The 13,409-nt window shown below is 36.0% G+C and overlaps 1 protein-coding gene across 1 annotated transcript in view; it reads left to right on the forward strand.

Annotated features, from left to right (window-relative positions):
* METTL14 (methyltransferase like 14) overlaps window positions 1–13,409 on the forward strand; it is a 42,023-nt gene that overhangs the window by 24,380 nt on the left and 4,234 nt on the right. The gene's annotated exons all lie outside the window — the stretch shown is intronic.

The following is a 13,409-nucleotide window of genomic DNA, read 5'->3' on the forward strand; positions in this document are numbered from 1 at the left end:
AATTAGGTGTTTAACTTGCCTTCTTGCTATACCTCAAATATACCTAGCTCATTTTTGCCTCAGTATTGTTCCATATACCTACTTAACTTTCCTCTTCTCAGACAGGCATTCTTCTCACAACCCTGTATAAACTAACCAACTTCCCACTCCCTCTTCCCAACACTCTTTCCCCTTATTCTATTTTATTATTTTTGTAGCACTTATCACTATCCAAATTATTGATTCACATGGGCACATGTTTATAGTCATTGTAGCATTTAGTCTCATGGAAGGCAAAGACTGTCTTATTCACTTCTTAATTCTGAACAAAAATGCATCTGTTTCACCTTCCTGTGTTAGAATACAGCTTATAGATGGAAAAAGCCAGAATCTTATTTGTTTTTTTAAGAAGTCTACATTTTATAAGAAGACAGTAAGAAAAGTTGAAGAAGTTACAGTAGAATAATTGGATTTAAAAGTATCTGAGAATTTAGAAGAAACTCTGATGTCCATTCCAAAAAAATAATACTTAAAGTTGCCTTGATTTGTATGTACAACATAACCACCACAGCTCTTTCTCTGTAGGCATGTTTTGGTGAATACAATAACTAGAAAATATCAGCATTAGAAACATTAATGGTCTCTAATTTCATAAAATTATGTAAAATAATAAGAGAAATGTAAAACAATTCTTTTTACAAAGATTTTTTTGAGTGTGAAACTTATACACTAGGTTTGGCTTTAGAGAAAACATCCTCTAAAAGAAAAATTTTTTCTCAGAGCAACTTGTCAAAATTCATGCCATAAAACTATCTCAATCCTAGGTGTACAGCTCAATGAGCTATCACAAAGTGAGTATACCTGTGTAATCACAGTCCAGGTGAAGAAATAAATCATTCCCAGCATCCCTCTTGCCCTTGACTTCTCACTGTTCCCTGCCCAAAGGTAACCCACTTTCTTGACTTACAATACTACAGATTACTCTTGGATTATTTTTTTCAGTATTGACCTTTCTAAAATAGTTTAATTTTAATAGTTTATTTATTGACTCTCTTTTTTCCCTATGTATATAATCATGCCATATGCAACAACAACGAAAAAAAAAGGTTTTATTTTTCCCTTTCCAATCCTTATTTCTTCTAAGTCTTTCTCTTGTCTTGTTGCCCTGGCTAGGATCCAGTACAGTGACGAGTAGAAGTGTTGATGGCTGTGTCATTGTCTCAGTCCTGTTCTCTGTATTTCTCTATTAAGCATGACATTTGCTGTAGGTCATTTTGCCTTTTATCAGAAAAAGAAAGTAGCTTTTCAGTCGTGGTTTTCTAAGATTTTTTTTTTTATTTTTAATCATGCATAGATGTTGAATTATCAAATGCTTTTTCTGAATCTATTTAGATTAGGGAGTAGCAGAATTTTTCTATAAAGGACCCGACAGGCCATAGTTTGCCTCCCTCTGATTTAGATGATCATGTTTTTTCTCCTTTATTCTTTAATACGGTGAATTTTATAGATTGATTTTCAAATGTTAAAATTTGACATTTTATGTCTTAGATTCCTGTCTTGGATTTCCTTGAATCAACCTACTTGGTTGTGATGTGTTGTCCTTTATATGTATCTTACGATTGTATTTTTTAATATTGTGGTTTAGATTATTGCATCTATGTTATTGAGAAAGATTTTCAATTGTTGTAATATCCTTACTGGGTTTTGGCATCATTGTCTGGTTATTTTGGCCTCATAAAATAAATTGGGCATCATAAAACTTCTCTGGAAGACCTTGTGCAAGATTGGTGTTATTTCTTACTAATATGATTGGATGAATACACTGGTGAAGTCATCTGGGTCTGAAGTTTTTTTGAAGGAAAGTTTTAAATTATAGATTCAGTTTTTATTAGTATTTGTAATGTTTAGATTTTCTGTCTTTTATGTCATTATTGGTAAGTTCTATTATTCTAGGGACCTGCTTCACCTAAATTTTCAAATTTATTGGCATAAAGTTTGTAATATCCTCTTAGATTTGTAATATTTCAGGGATTTTTATGATATCTTCCTTTTCATTCCTGATATTGATAGTTTGTGCCTTCTCTATTTTTTCTCTTGATCAGTTTTATCAATTTTATTAGTTTTTTCAAGGAACTGATTTTTGCCTTTGTTGATCCTCTCTTGCATGTTTGTTTTAATTTCATTAATTTCCGTTTTTATCTTTATTTTGTTCCTTCTTTCTTTAGTTTTATTTTGCTGTTTTTCTATCTGAGGTATATGTTTAGATCAACGGTACACAGCTTTTTAAAATTAGATTGTATTATATTGTATTGGGGCTTTAAATTTCTCTAGGCACAATTTCATTGCATTCCAAGAGTTTGACACATGGTATTTTTATCATTTCTTTCAAAATTTTTTTTTAAATTTTCGTTGTAATTACATATTTAACTCACTGATTATTGTTTTGTTTTTGCTTTTTGACTTACTTTCTTTGTAGTTAAATAACATATACTATAAAATTGCACTGCTTTGTAATTTGTTGAGATTTGTTTATTTTATTACCCAAATTTGATAAATGTTCCAAGTCATACTGGAAAGAATGTTCTGTTTTTGTAGTTAGTTGCAGTGTTTATTAATTGCATGTTGTTTAGATCATCCATGTCTTCAATTTTTTAAAACTGCTTTTTCTATGAGGAACATTTGTTAAAATCTCTTACAATGATGGATTTGTGTTTTTCCTCATTTACTTGTCAGTTTTTGGTGTGTGTGTGTGTGTGTGTGTTTAAGGCTGTGTTGGTACGTGCATGTAAAATGTAAACTTTTTGGTCTTACAGGTGGGTTGACCCTGAATATTATGAAATGTACCTCTTTATTCTGTGTTTCTTGCCTTAATAAGAAATAGCTATTTCTGCTTTCTTCTGGTTTGTGTTTGCATGGCATATTATTTCCCTCCTTTTACTTTCAATCTTTCCACATTCTTACATTTAAGATGTAATCTCTTGTGAAGAACAGATGGCTGCTTCTTCATCCATTCTGACAAGCTTTATCTTTTAATTGGACTGTTTAGTCAATCTGTATTTAATGTAATTCGCTATATATTTGGGCATAAATTACCATTTTACTATTTGCTATACATTGGTACCACTTGTTCTGTGTTCGTTTTTCTCCCATTTCTTTTGGATTAAATATTTATTGTTCCATTTTTCTTTGTATTAGCATGCTAGATATTCTTTTATTTTTCCTTTAGTGGTCATCTTGGAGATTGCAACTTGCATCCTTGAATGATTAAAGTCTAAATTAAAATAGCATATTGATTTTTAAAGGATGAGAATACTATGGTTTAAACGTTATAGTTTCCTTAATTTTTTCAAGTCAGCTTTTCTTAAGAAAACATGTATTTCATGCCTATGTTATGCACATAGTTTATATATTGCTATAAAATGAACTTTGAGTTGTTTAGACTTCCTCTGCAAATATGTGTGAACATCTTATTTGGAAGTTTGGTGGATGATTTTACTTTTATCAAAACATTTTGGCAGCAGACATTGTGGCAAGCAAGTGTTCATCTCCACTGGTTTAAAAGAAAGTAACAGTACCAGGCACTCAATTGGAGGGCTGTGTTTTGTTCAAAAAACATAGATGTTCATTTATAATGAATAGCAAGATTATATGGCTCTAGTGTTTGAGTAAATAAGACACAGATTTTTCTCTTTCAACCTTAACCTGTCTGCTCCCAAATAGCTGCTGAATCTGGGATCAATCTCCAATGGCAATTGCTCTTTTAAGGAAGAAGAAAACATAAAGAAAAAGCAAAATTGAGACTATTTGAAGAGTAAAAGCAAACATCAAACAGATGGTAATCTTTTAATAATTGAAAAGTCAATGTAACAACATGAAAGAACATTTTAAAGAGGGAAAAAGGTTCATTATCTCACTGTTGCCAAGAATAATTTCCATTTTTTTTACATAATACATTTCAGTTCCTAGGCATCCAAATTTTTACGTAAGTATAGTCACTATTTTGTATTTTTTTCCTCATTTAGGATAGTATTCTGTCAAATATGCTTCTACATTTTAAATAATTATTCATAATTATTTTAATGGCTTCGTAGCATTGCTTTAATGATTTCATTAAAGGCATTTTCTTTAAACATGAGTAGAAGAATCTAAGGAGTAGGAAGAGTAGATAAATTACGAAGTGTACTTGTAGATATAATCATTAGAAGCAACTAAAATAGAGATTCTGCTTGATACCAGTTTTTATTTATAATTACAATTTAAGTTTCAATGAAGTTACTCTTTATTTAACTGTGACCACTTTACCCACTTTAGATTGTACATGATCTCTTTCATACAGGATATCCATCTATCTGTATCTGTACCATTTGAACAAAGTCTTTGAAGTACAGATACTAATTTTTGCTTGCAAATTATCATCTGGTTCTTTATGCCCATTCTTACAAAACTCATTTAGATAAAGAACCTAATTTTTAGAGATTACTTGGCAAGTTTAGAGATTACTTGATAAGGCACCAGTGTCACTTGTAACACTCTATAGCATAGTTTCCATGGTCCCCAAAGTACATGCCAATTACATGAATCACCACACCCATGGAAGCTGAAACTATGTTGTCCCTGTGGGTGTTCATGCATTTATAAATTTTAGTTAATTTGTAGTTCCCCCCATTTCAGACAGTTTAATCAATCAGAAGTCATTTTCATTATAAGCAGTGTTGCCTAGCAATGTAGTTGACAAAAATACTCACAGAGGTACAGTGTGTAATGAAAATTAAGGAGAAACATTATTTTCATTTAGTGTAGGAAGTGTATTTGAATTGAAGGGTGGGATTTTCAGGAGGTTGACAGAATGAAAAAGAAAATAATATGAGCACAAAGGTTGAGGTTAATATGGAAAAAATCAATGTAGTAGATCATTGTTTTACTCAGATGTAGGCTTTATGAAAATCATTAATGAGAAATGTGATTGGAAAGTTAGGGTCAGCCCTCATTGTAAAATCGTTCAATATTTATGAATTTGGGCTTTTTGGAAAGCCTTAGAAGGTTTTTTTTTTTTTTTTTTTTTTTTTTTAATTCAGTTTTATTGAAATATATTCACAAACCATACAGTCATCCATGGTATACAATCAACTGTTCACAGTATGATCATATAGCTATGCGTTCATCACCACAATCTATTTCTGAACATTTTCCTTACATCAGAAAGAATCAGAATAAGAATAAAAAATAAAAGTGAAAAGAGAATACCCAAACCATCCCCCCATCCCACCCTATTTGTCATTTAGTTTTTACTCCCATTTTTCTACTGATTTTTTTTCAATTTTTTAACTTTGTTTATCAAAAAATTAAAAACAAACAGGCAAACAACAACCAAAAAAACCCCACAACATTTCAAACAAAGCAATGGATTAAGGAAAACAAATAACCTAAAATAACTACATTGCTTCCAATATGTTCCTACCATACCCCAAGAAAATTAATAAACCATGTCCAAACAGAGGAGTAAGAAAAACAAATAATCTAAAATAACTACATTGCTTCCAACATGTTCCTACCATACCCCAAGAAAATTAACAACCCCTAAGAAAACAAAGGAATAAGAGAAAAAAAAAAACCTAAAATAACTCTATTGCTTCCAACATGATCTTACTATATCCAAGAAAGTTTACAAACCATAATCATTCCTGAGCATTCCCATAACATTGAGATTACCCTCCATAGTTTATCTGTTCTTATTAGATTATCATTCCCCCTCCACTAATTGGTATCTCTAGGTCCCCTACATTCTACAGTATAAAGCATTGTACATTTTTCACAGAATTCACATTAGTGGTAACATACAATATCTCTCTTTTTGTGCCTGGCTTATTTTGCTCAGCATTATGTCTTTTTTTTTTTTAATCTTCATTTTATTGAGATATATTCATATACCACGCAGTCATACAAAACAAATCGTACTTTCGATTGTTCACAGTACCATTACATAGTTCTACATTCATCACCCAAATCAATCCCTGACACCTTCATTAGCACACACACAAGAATAACAAGAATAATAATTAGAGTGAAAAAGAGCAATTGAAGTAAAAAAGAACACTGGGTACCTTTGTCTGCCCGTTTCCTTCCCCTATTTTTCTACTCATCCATCCATAAACTAGACGAAGTGGAGTGTGGTCCTTATGGCTTTCCCAATCCCCTTGTCACCCCTCATAAGCTACATTTTTATACAACTGTCTTCGAGATTCAGGGGTTCTGGGTTGTAGTTTGATAGTTTCAGGTATCCACCACCAGCTACCCCAATTCTTTAGAACCTAAAAAGGGTTGTCTAAAGTGTGCGTAAGAGTGCCCACCAGAGTGACCTCTCGGCTCCTTTTGGATTCTCTCTGCCACTGAAGCTTATTTCATTTCCTTTCACATCCCCCTTTTGGACAAGAAGATGTTCTCCGTCCCACGATGCCAGGTCTACATTCCTCCCTGGGAGTCATATTCCACGTTGCCAGGGAGATTCACTCCCCTGGGTGTCTGATCCCACGTAGGGGGGAGGGCAGTGATTTCACCTTTCAAGTTGGCTTAGCTAGAGAGACAGGGCCACATCTGAGCAACAAAGAGGCATTCGGGAGGAGGCTCTTAGGCACAACCATAGGGAGGCCTAGCCTCTCCTTTGCAGCAACCATCTTCCCAAGGGTAAAACCTGTGGTAGAGGGCCCAACCCATCAAACCACCAGTCCCCTATGTCTGTGGTCATGTTAGCAACCATGGAGGTGGGGTAGGCGAATACCCCTGCATTCTCCACAGGCTCCTCAAGGGGGCACTACATCTTTTTTTTTTAACTTTTTTTTTTTTTTTTTAACTTTCCCTTCTTTTTTAAATCAACTGTATGAAAAAAAAGTTAAAAAGAAAACAAACATAGAATAAAAGAACATTTCAAAGAGACCATAACAGGGGAGTAAGAAAAAGACAACTAACCTAAGATAACTGCTTAACTTCCAACATGTTCCTACTTTATCCCAAGAAAGTTACCTAATATAGCAACATTTCTGTGAACTTGCTCCTACTATATCCATCAGAAATTAACAGACCGTAGTCATTCCTGGGCATCCCCGGAACGTTAAATAGCTTATCTGTTCTTCTTGGATTATTGTTCCCCCTTCCTTAATTGCTCTCTATTGCTAGTTCCCCTACATTCTACATTATAAGCCATTTGTTTTACATTTTTCAAAGTTCACATTAGTGGTAGCATATAATATTTCTCTTTTTGTGCCTGGCTTATTTCGCTTAGCATTATGTCCTCAAGCTTCATCCATGTTGTCATATGTTTCACGAGATCGTTCCTTCTTACTGCCGCGTAGTATTCCATCATGTGTATATACCACATTTTATTTATCCACTCATCTGTTGAAGGACATTTGGGTTGTTTCCATCTTTTGGCAATTGTGAATAATGCTGCTATGAACATTGGCGTGCAGATATCCGTTCGTGTCACTGCTTTCCGATCTTCCGGGTATATACCGAGAAGTGCAATCGCTGGATCGAATGGTAACTCTATATCTAGTTTTCTAAGGAACTGCCAGACTGACTTCCAGAGTGGCTGAACCATTATACAGTCCCACCAACAGTGAATAAGAGTTCCAATTTCTCCACATCCCCTCCAGCATTTGTAGTTTCCTGTTTGTTTAATGGCAGCCATTCTAACCGGTGTTAGATGGTATCTCATTGTGGTCTTAATTTGCATCTCTCTAATAGCTAGTGAAGCTGAACATTTTTTCATGTGTTTCTTGGCCATTTGTATTTCCTCTTCAGAGAACTGTCTTTTCATATCTTTTGCCCATTTTATAATTGGGCTGTCTGTACTATTGTCATTGAGTTGTAGGATTTCTTTATATATGCAAGATATCAGTCTTTTGTCAGATACATGGTTTCCGAAAATTTTTTCCCATTGAGTTGGCTGCCTCTTTACCTTTTTGAGAAATTCCTTCCAGGTGCAGAAACTTTTAAGCTTGCGGAGTTCCCATTTATCTATTTTCTCTTTTGTTGCTTGTGCTTTGGGTGTAAAGTCTAGGAAGTGGCCGCCTAATACAAGGTCTTGAAGATGTTTTCCTACATTATCTTCTAGGAGTTTTATGGTACTTTCTTTTATATTGAGATCTTTGGTCCATTTTGAGTTAATTTTTGTGTAGGGGGTGAGGTAGGGGTCCTCTTTCATTCTTTTGGATATGGATATCCAACTCTCCCAGCCCCATTTGTTGAAAAGACCATTATGACTCAGTTCAGTGACTTTGGGGGCCTTATCAAAGATCAGTCGGCCATAGATCTGAGGGTCTATCTCTGAATTCTCAATTCGATTCCATTGATCTATATGTCTATCTTTGTGCCAGTACCATGCTGTTTTGGCAACTGTGGCTTTATAATAAGCTTCAAAGTCAGGGAGTGTAAGTCCTCCCACTTCGTTTTTCTTTTTTAGAGTGTCTTTAGCAATTCCAGGCATCTTCCCTTTCCAAATAAATTTGATAACTAGCTTTTCCAAGTCTGCAAAGTAGGTTGTTGGAATTTTGATTGGGATTGCATTGAATCTGTAGATGAGTTTGGGTGGAATTGACATCTTAATGACATTTAGTCTTCCTATCCATGAACATGGAATATTTTTCCATCTTTTAAGGTCCCCTTCTATTTCTTTTAGTAGAGTTATGTAGTTTTCTTTGTATAGGTCTTTTACATCTTTGGTTAAGTTGATTCCTAGGTACTTGATTTTTTTAGTTGCTATTGAAAATGGTATCTTTTTCTTGAGTGTCTCTTCAGTTTGTTCATTTCTAGCATATAGAAACATTACTGACTTATGTGCATTAACCTTGTATCCCGCTACTTTGCTAAATTTGTTTATTAGCTCTAGTAGCTGTATCGTCGATTTCTCAGGGTTTTCTAGGTATAAGATCATATCATCTGCAAACAATGACAGTTTTACTTCTTCTTTTCCAATTTGGATGCCTGTTATTTCTTTGTCTTGCCGGATTGCCCTGGCTAGCACTTCCAGCACAATGTTGAATAACAGTGGTGATAGCGGGCATCCTTGTCTTGTTCCTGATTTTAGAGGGAAGGCTTTCAGTCTCTCACCATTGAGTACTATGCTGGCTGTGGGTTTTTCATATATGCTCTTTATCATGTTGAGGAAGTTTCCTTCAATTCCTACCTTTTGAAGTGTTTTTATCAAAAAGGGATGTTGGATTTTGTCAAATGCTTTTTCAGCATCTATTGAGATGATCAATTGATTTTTCCCTTTTGACTTGTTAATGTGTTGTAATACATTGATTGATTTTCTTATGTTGAACCATCCTTGCATGCCTGGAATGAACCCCACTTGGTCATGGTGTATGATTTTTTTAATGTGTCTTTGGATTCGATTTGCAAGTATTTTGTTGAGGATTTTTGCATCTATATTCATTAGGGAGATTGGCCGGTAGTTTTCCTTTTTTGTAACATCTTTGCCTGGTTTTGGTATTAGATTGATGTTAGCTTCATAAAATGAGTTAGGTAGTGTTTCATTTTCTTCAATGTTTTGAAAGAGTTTGAGTAAGATTGGTGTCAGTTCTTTCTGGAAAGTTTGGTAGAATTCCCCTGTGAAGCCATCTGGCCCTGGGCATTTATTTGTGGGAAGATTTTTGATGACTGATTGGATCTCTTTGCTTGTGATGGGTTGGTTGAGGTCTTCTGTTTCTTCTCTGGTCAGTCTAGGTTGTTCATATGTTTCCAGGAAATTGTCCATTTCCTCTACATTATCCAGTTTGTTGCCATACAGTTGTTCATAGTATCCTCTTATAATTTTTTTAATTTCTTCAGGATCTGCAGTTATGTCACCTTTTTCATTCATTATTTTGTTTATATGGGTCTTCTCTCTTTTTGATTTTGTCAGTCTAGCTAGGGGCTTGTCAATCTTGTTGATCTTCTCAAAGAACCAACTTTTGGTGATATTTATCCTCTCTGTTGTTTTTTTTTTTTCTCTATGTCATTTATTTCTGCTTTAATCCTTGTTATTTCTTTTCTTGTACTTGGTTTAGGATTGGTTTGCTGTTCATTTTCTAGCTTCTTCAGTTGATCCATTAGTTCTTTGATTTTGGCTCTTTCTTCCTTTTTAATATATGCGTTTAGTGCTATAAATTTCCCCCTTAGCACTGCTTTTGCTGCATCCCATAGGTTTTGGTATGTTGTGTTCTCATTTTCATTCGTCTCTATATATTTAGCAATTTCTCTTGCTATTTCTTCTTTAACCCACTGATTGTTTAGGAGTGTGTTGTTTAACCTCCAGGTATTTGTGAATTTTCTAAGTCTCTGATGGTTATTGACTTCTAATTGTATTCCACTGTGGTCAGAGAATGTGCTTTGAATAATTTCAATCTTTTTAAATTTATTGAGGCTTGTTTTATGTCCCAGCATATGATCTATTCTGGAGAAAGTTCCATGAGCACTAGAAAAGTATGTGTATCCTGGCGATTTGGGATGTAATGTCCCGTATATGTCTGTTAAATCTAATTCATTTATCAGATTGTTTAGGTTTTCAATTTCCTTATTGGTCTTCTGTCTGGTTGATCTATCTATAGGAGAGAGTGATGTGTTGAAGTCTCCCACAATTATTGTGGAAACATCAATTGCTTCCTTTAGTTTTGCCAATGTTTCTCTCATGTATTTTGTGGCACCTTGATTGGGTGCATAGACATTTACGATTGTTATTTCTTCTTGCTGAATTGCCCCTTTTATTAGTACGTAGTGGCCTTCTTTGTCTCTCAAAACATCCCTGCATTTGAAGTCTATTTTATCTGAGATTAATATTGCTACACCTGCTTTCTTTTGGCTGTAGCTTGCATGAAATATTTTTTTCCATCCTTTCACTTTCAGTTTCTTTGTGTCCCTGTGTCTAAGATGAGTCTCTTGTATGCAACATATTGATGGTTCATTTTTTTTGATCCATTCTGCGAATCTATATCTTTTAATTGGGGAGTTTAATCCATTTACATTCAACGTTATAACCGTGATGGCATTTCTTGAATCAGCCATCTTATCCTTTGGTTTATGTTTGTCATATTTTTCCCCTCTGTCTATTAATATCCTTTATTGTACCCATACCGAATCTCTTTAGTACTGAACCTTTCTCTAAGTCTCTCTGTCCTTTCTTTGTTTCTCTGTCTGTAGGGCTCCCTTGAGTATCTCCAGTAGGGCAGGTCTCTTGTTAGCAAATTCTCTCAGCATTTGTTTGTCTGTGAAAAATTTAAGCTCTCCCTCAAATTTGAAGGAGAGCTTTGCTGGATAAAGTATTCTGGGCTGGAAATTTTTCTCACTCAGAATTTTAAATATACCGTGCCACTGACTTCTCTCCTCCATGGTGGCTGCTGAGTAGTCACTACTTAGTCTTATGCTGTTTCCTTTGTATGTGGTGAATTGCTTTTCTCTTGCTGCTTTCAGAACTTGTTCCTTCTGTTCTGTGTTTGATAGTGTGATCAGTATATGTCTCGGCGTGGGTTTATTTGGATTTATTCTATTTGGAGTTCGCTGAGCATTTATGATTTGTGTATTTATGTTGTTTAGAAGATTTGGGAAGTTTTCCCCGACAATTTCTTTGAACACTCTTCCTAGACCTTTACCCTTTTCTTCGCCTTCTGGGACACCAATGAGTCTTATATTTGGACGTTTCATATTATCGATCATATCCCTGAGGTCCATTTCGATTTTTTCAAATTTTTTCCCCATTCTTTCTTTTATGCTTTCATTTTCCATTCTGTCATCTTCGAGGTCACTGATTCGTTGTTCAACTTCCTCTAGTCTTGTACTATGAGTGTCCAGAATCTTTTTAATTTGGTCAACAGTTTCTTTAATTTCCATAAGATCATCTATTTTTTTATTTAGTCTTGCAATGTCTTCTTTATGCTCTTCTAGGGTCTTCTTGATTTCCTTTATCTCCCGTACTATGGTCTCATTGTTCATCTTTAGTTCTTTGAGTAGCTGCTCTAGGTGCTGTGTCTCTTCTGGTCTTTTGATTTGGGTGCTTGGGCTTGGGTTATCCATATCGTCTGGTTTTTTCATATGCTTTATAATTTTCTGTTGTTTTTGGCCTCGTGGCATTTGCTGAATTTGATAGGGTTCTTTTAGGATTTGTAGACCAATTGAAGTCCTTATCTCTAATTTATCAGATCTACAGCTTCGTGGAGTACACTTTCTCTAACTAACCAGCAGGTGGCGTCCACGAGCCACCTGTTCTCCACAAGCCAGTTCTCCCCTGCTTAGCCTTTTTGGTGAGTGGGGGAGTGAGTCTTGTGGGGTCCAATTGGTGTACCAAGCTTGCGTGTGTAGTTGGTGTTGCCTGCCCTGTGTATGGGGCGTGTTTCTGGGCAGTCAGGGAGGGGGGGGTGGCTCTAACAATCAAATCTCCCTGGTGATCCTAGAGTTTTAAAGCTGCTGCAATAGTCTAATCCTTCAGTTCAGTCCTGCCACAGTTTGTCTCTGCCACTGACCCACAAGTCCTTGGTATTGGCGTATGGCTCCTGAGACTTGCAAGTGGGCCCCTCTTCCAGGCCGTGCACCCCGGGTCCTCTGTTGAGGGATGACTGTGCTACGTCACAGGTGAGTGCCGTTCCCCCAGGCCAGTTCTGGGCTGCTGGGCTGTGTAGGGAGGCTCCCAGTCTGCTGAAATGATGGCTGAATGGGGCTTTGTTAATTCACACTGATCTACCTTCCCAACTCTGGGACAATCAGCTGAGGTTGCAGGGAAGGCTAATGTCCACGCCCAGTTTTGTGGTGTGTGCCTGTTATTTGAAGCACTTCCGTCACACTGGGTTGTCTGGGGCAGTTCTGGGCTATGGGGCTGGCGATGGGCAGGAGTGTTTCCTGTCCACCAGGATGATGGCTGTGAGCGGACACCCCCCTTTTCTTGGGAAGTTGTCGTGTTTAGTGAATTTTCTCAGCCACTGGATTATTGCGTTTTGTCTCAGAGCTCTCCTAGTTCTGCTCTTGACTTGACCTGCCCAAATAGCAAGTCTTTGAAGCTTTCTGTATTGGGCTTCTTAGAGTAATTGTTTTAGAAAAAGAAAAAAGGATTAAAAAAAAAAAAAAACAAAAAAAATCGGGCCCTCCTCAGAGATCTAATGGGTTATTGAAATGCTAAGAGACAAAGCAACCAGGGCCATTAAGGAAAGGTCCACAGGGCAGAGAGATCAGCTTTTCTTCAGGATTTGCATATGCGCCTCAAGGCCCTTCCCCTTTCTATGTTCACCAGAACTCCAAAAACCTCCGCTTTTATTTTGGAGTTTTTCGTGTTGTTTTTTTTCTATGCCTGTCTCCTCTCTGCTGGGCTGGCTGCTCTCAGATTCTCTGGTTTCTGGTCTCAGTCTATCTATGGTTGGAGTTTGAATCAGTAGAATGAGTTTCCGATAAGGGCTGCCACTGCAGTTCTC

Source organism: Choloepus didactylus, chromosome 3 (genome assembly GCF_015220235.1).
Source record: "Choloepus didactylus isolate mChoDid1 chromosome 3, mChoDid1.pri, whole genome shotgun sequence".
NCBI classification, from domain to species: Eukaryota; Metazoa; Chordata; class Mammalia; order Pilosa; family Megalonychidae; genus Choloepus; species Choloepus didactylus.